This window comes from Chrysemys picta, chromosome 3 (genome assembly GCF_011386835.1).
Source record: "Chrysemys picta bellii isolate R12L10 chromosome 3, ASM1138683v2, whole genome shotgun sequence".
NCBI classification, from domain to species: domain Eukaryota; kingdom Metazoa; phylum Chordata; order Testudines; family Emydidae; genus Chrysemys; species Chrysemys picta.
This window is the reverse complement of record NC_088793.1, coordinates 168,931,330-168,936,961: the sequence shown is the minus strand read 5'-3', so window position 1 is coordinate 168,936,961 and position 5,632 is coordinate 168,931,330.

Below are 5,632 nucleotides of genomic sequence, written 5' to 3'. Positions count from 1 at the left end.
GCACATGTGCTGCTTCTTTTGTGTAAGTGAACAAGCTTAAAAAAAAATTAGACTTTCCTGGCTAACTTACCCCCCATACGCTATCTGCGTCCTGGAAAATATTTAGAAAATAATTGTGGGGTGAAAAATGCCTTGTCATTAGACGATGGCACTCCCTTTCCCCCGTTCTGTCATCAGAAGCTCCCTATGTTCCTTCATCAAATACAACTTTCTGCTGACTCATTCAGGGGGAAATTCTTCCAGATGTTGAGAGTGTGTTCATGCAAGACATTCTGCACTACTTATACCCACGTTGCCCCTCAGTTGAGGGGAGGGCATAGGCAGAGCCATTAAACAGGGGGGCCCATGTAACTCCAGCATGTCATTGAGTGAGTAGCTGAAAACACCATGACTTGGCCTTCTGAGAACAATTTGGGGTAGGAGTTAATGGATCTGCACTCAGACTGATTAAATGGCCCAAAGTTCACCACATTCCATCCTTCCAATGCTAATTTCAGTCCTAATGCTTGTTTAAGTTTTATTAGAGCTATACTTTCAAAGCTAAATGCACACTGTTGTGCTTTTCTGCACACTTACCTTATGTGTGCAGCTTCCCAGTGCACACCTAGTTACCAGATCAACAAAGGAGAGGCACAGACTGCGGAAAACTAATCCAAAGTCTTCATAGACAGTTTGCAAAATTACTTTGGGTATGTCTACACTGCAGAGAAATACCTGCAGCTGGCCCATGTCAGCTGACTCAGGCTGCGGGACTGTTGCATTGCTGGGTGGACTTCGGTCTTGGGCTGGAGCCTGAGCTCTGGGAGCCTTCCAGTCTGAGCCTGGAAGTCTCCCCAGCAATGAAACAGCCCTGCAGCCCAAGCCCATGGGCCAGCTACGGGTTTTTCGTTGCTGTGTAGACATGTCCTTTATGAGTTTCTGAATACCTTAAAGTCAGTGATCTTACTCCAAAGCCCTCATTGTCTATGGAGAGCTAAGTAGTCAGACAGTGCAGCCTCTCCTCCTTGTTTCCAGGAATTGTCATTAAAAGAAGCCAAAAATATATCAAATACTTTCTTAATGTTACTTTTCCATATAAGCAATTGTAGTTGCCAGAGGGATATTATCTGATTGTGGATGGAAGGGCTGGTGGTTTGTGAGATCCAAAGTGGGAAGGGAAATGCCCTCAAGCCATCTAAGGTGTGGTCCATGCTGTAATAAAGTTTAAGGAATTCCTCTCCTTTCCCTGATCCTTAATTAAACAGAGTTGCTACAGGCTAATATATAATGTTTTCATAGAATATCAGGGTTGGGAGGGACCTCAGGAGGTTATCTAGTCCAACCCCCTGCTCAAAGCAGGACCCATCCCCAGACAGATTTTTGACCCAGATCCCTAAATGGCCCCCTCAAGAATTGAGCTCACAACTCTGGGTTTAGCAGGCCAATGCTCAAACCACTGAGCTATCCCTCCCCCACCTTTTTGTTATCGTCTCTCGAAATAGTGGTCAGTGTATATAAACAGGCAAAATTTAACTCCTGTAAACAAGTACATATTGTGGTAACACGGCATAATTTCAACCTGTTCCCATATCATAATCATTATTACAATATTGTCAGATGTTTATCTGAGGTTATCATCTGTTATTATTGTAAGTATGCTTGAGATGTCAGTTTAGCCCTGTAGAAACATAAGTCTATACAGGTGCTTGCTTTCTATTTTAGTTAGGCACTAAGGCCCAGTTGCAATGCTGAGCACTGTGGAGCCTGACTTTTAGGCACCTAGAAAATGACAGGAATAATGCTGCAATCCACAAAGCCTGAGCTGGGTGCCTAGGCTCCATTTACACTGAAGGGAAGAGATAGGTGCCTTAGATTGTGATGCAAAGGCAGTGCACCACGTAAGCTGGACGCGGGCCCCACATGGCAGCGCCCTGCCCTCTATGGCCCCGCTGCTGCTACTGCTCCTGGCCGCCCTGCCGCAGTCCCTGGGTGGCTCGGGCTGCTTCGCCCAGCCCCGGCTGCGGCACGGGGGGGCAGCTGCCCTGCGGCACCTGCAAGCGGCTCTGTGCGCCCCACGGGGCAGCCCCCAGCCCGAGTGTCCCGTGCTCGGAGCCCGTCCGGCCATAAGGTGCGGGCGCTGCTCCCGACGCAAACCACAGCAGCCCCAGGGCGCCCCCTGTGCAGGACCCACTGCTGTTGCCCGGGCCAGCTCTAGGCTTTTGCCGCCCCAAGCGCAATAAAAAAAAAAAAAGGGTGGCCGGAATGCCGGCCCTGAAAATGTGCTGCCTCAAGCACCTGCTTGGTTTGCTGGTGCCTGGAGCCGGCCCTGGTATCCTGGTCGGGTCATAAAAGCAGACAGATAAATGAGGATTAAGTGCTTTTCCTCTCCACTGGATATACTTATCACAGAGAATAGCCAACCTCTGAGGAAGCTAAAGTAGGATAACTACTTAGGGAGATAAAGTGATACAGTACAGCTCCTCTGCTAACTGCAATTTAAAGGACAGAACAGTTATTTTGCTAGAAACTTAACTACGAAAGGGCCTGCTCTTACCCTTGTCAATGGCAAAGGTCCTATTGACCTCAGTAGGAGCAGAGTCAGGCCCTAATTTTTGCTTATCCAAAAGTCTTTTTTTTTTTTTTTAATTCAAAGGCAAACACTCTTTGGAAAGGCTACTCAGGTCTGCCAATTGTTGCAAATAAGAACACAAATGCTGCATCTTCTGAGAGAGTTTTGCTGACTATAACTTCTAATCTATTCTTATTTTTTAAAATGTAATGGATAAACAGGCTGACTCACACCCGACAGCTGTTAAAAGCTTGATTTGGGACTAGCCTTGCAAAGCACATGGGTGGGATTTTTCTAAAGCATTCAGCATTGACCTAACTGCTCCCTCTGAAGTTGATAGTAAAACTCCTATTAACTTCAGTGGGAGCAGAAATAACCCAATGCTAGTGAGCACATCTGTAAATTCCACCCTTAGGCCTGGTCTACACTACGAGGTTAGGTCGAATTTAGCCGTGTTAGGTCGATTTTATAATGAATGCATCTACACAATCAATCCCGTTCCACCGATGTAAAGGGCTCTTAAAATCGACTGCTGTACTCCTCCCTGACGAGGGGAGTAGTGCTAAAATGGACCTTTGTGGGTCAAATTTGGGGTATTGTAAATGCAGCGCTGTGAAATTCGATGGTATTGGCCTCCGGGAGCTATCCCAGAGTCCTCCAGTGTGACTGCTCTGGACAGCACTTTAAACTCCGATGCACTAGCCAGGTACACAGGAAAAGCACCAGGAACTTTTGAATTTCATTTCCTGTTTGGTCAGCGTGGCGAGCTCAGCAGCACAGGTGACCATGCAGTCCCAGAATTGCAAACAAGCTCCAGCATGGAGTGAATGGGAGACACTGGATCTGATTGCAGTATGGGGAGAAGACTCTGTGCAGGCAGAACTCGGATCCAGCAGAAGAAATGCTGATATATATGCCAAAATCGCACCGGGCGTGGTGGACAGAGGCTACACCAGGGACACACAGCAGGGCCATGTGACAATTAAGCAGCTCAGGCAAGCCTACCAAAAGACAAAGGAGGCAAACGGTCGCTCCGGGTCAGAGCCCTAGACATGCCACTTCTATGATCAGCTGCATGCCATTCTAGGGGGGGACCCTACCAGTACTCCACCACTGTTCGTGGACACCTGCAAGGTGGCAGCCTCACACAACACAGATGAGGATTCTGTGGATGAGGAGGAGGAGGAGGAGAATGCGCAGCAGGCAAGTGGAGAATTCGGTCTTCCTGGCAGCCAGGACCTTTTCCTCACCCTGGAGTAAATACCCTCCCAGGGCCTATTGTTCCCGGACCCTGAAGGTGGAGAAGGCACCTCTGGTGAGTGCACATTTGTAACGACACTACAGGGGTTAAAAGCAATTATGTTTTATGTTTGATTTGCCCTGAACAATTGGGATGCATTCGTGGCCAGTACAGCTACTGGAAAAGTCTGTTAATGTGTCTGGGGATGGAGCGGGAATCCACCAGGGACATCTCCATGAAGCTCTCCTGGAGATACTCTGAAAGCCTTTGCAGAAGGTTTCTGGGGAGGGCTGCCTTATTTCGTCCTCCAAGTTAGGACACTTTACCACGCCAAGCCAGTAGCAAGTGTTCTGGAATTATTGCAGCACAAAGCATGGCAGCGAAAGGTCCTGGGTTTTGGTCACATTCATGCAACATTTGGTCTTTATCTTTCTGTGTCAGCCTCAGGAGAGTGATATCATTCATGGTCACCTGGTTGAAATAGGGGAAGTTTTGTAAGGGAACAGTAATCCCCTCTGTTTGGTGATCCCTGACACATTAGGTGATCCTGGGCATGCTGGGCTGTTTGCGCTTGGCTAAAAGGGATCATCCTGGAGAATAGCCACGCGGGGGGGGGGGAGGGGTGTGTTGCACATCCACTCTAAAACCGCAACCCCTTCTTTTAAACGGCAAACCCAACCAGCATTGGTTGCTATGGGAAAGGAGGGCACTGTGGTTTGAAACCATTCCCACATGTTATGAATGTGGAAGAAGTCAACCCCACGTACCCTTTGGCTCACCATGGCTGCCTGGAAACTGAGTTCTGTTGCCCAGCCGTGTGTGATGTCACTATACTGGCAGGTGCTCAATATAAAAGGTAAAATGCAACCTTGTGCCTAAAACACATGTGCTGTCTGCTGTGAATTACTTGATTCACTGTGAAAGAGTCTCCCTTTTGTTCTCACAAATGTATCTTCTTAAAAGTCTACTCTCCCTTTTTTTCCCCCCTGCAGCTGCAAATGCTTCTATGCTCCCCGCATCAACTCCATCCCTGAGGTTATCGCAGATTAGAAGGCAAAAAAAACCACACTCGCGATGACATGTTTTCAGAGCTCATGCCGTCCTCCCGCACTGATAGGGCACAGCTGAATGCCTGGAGGCATTCAGTGGCAAAGACCAGGAAAGCATACAGCGAACTTGATCGGAACATGCAGGAGGGGATTCTGAGGCTAATGGGGGAGCAAACGGACATGATGAGGCATCCGGTGGAGCTGCAGGAAAGGCAACTAGAGTACAGACCTCCGCTGCATCCATTGTGTAACTGCCTGCCCTCCTCGCCAAGTTCCATATCCTCCTCACCCAGATGGCTAAGAGCACATGGGGGGAGGCTTCAGGCACCCTGCCACTCAACTCCAGGGGATGGACGAAGCAACAGAAGGCTGTCATTCAAACAACTTTGAGTTGTAGTGTGGCTACAATAAGCAATGTGGCCTTGTTCTTCCCTCCTCCCTCACCCCACCCTGTTATCAAAACCTTTCTACACCTGGGCTACCTTTTTACTAGTCAGCGTTGTCAGTGATCTCAAGGGTTTTTTTTTTTTAAATAAATAAAGAATGAATGGATTCAGAACAATAGGGACTTTATTTCCTGTGCCAGCTGGTGGTCAAAAGGGGTGGGGGGTGGGGGGATTGGCTTACAGGGAAGTACATTCACCAAAGGGGGCAGATTTGCATCAAGGACAAACACACACAACTGTCACACTGTAGCCTGGTCAGTCATGAAACTGTTTTCCATGAGCACGCCTTGGTGTGCTCTTCTAACTGCCCTGGTGTTTGGCTGTTCAAAATTGGCCGCCAGGCGATCTG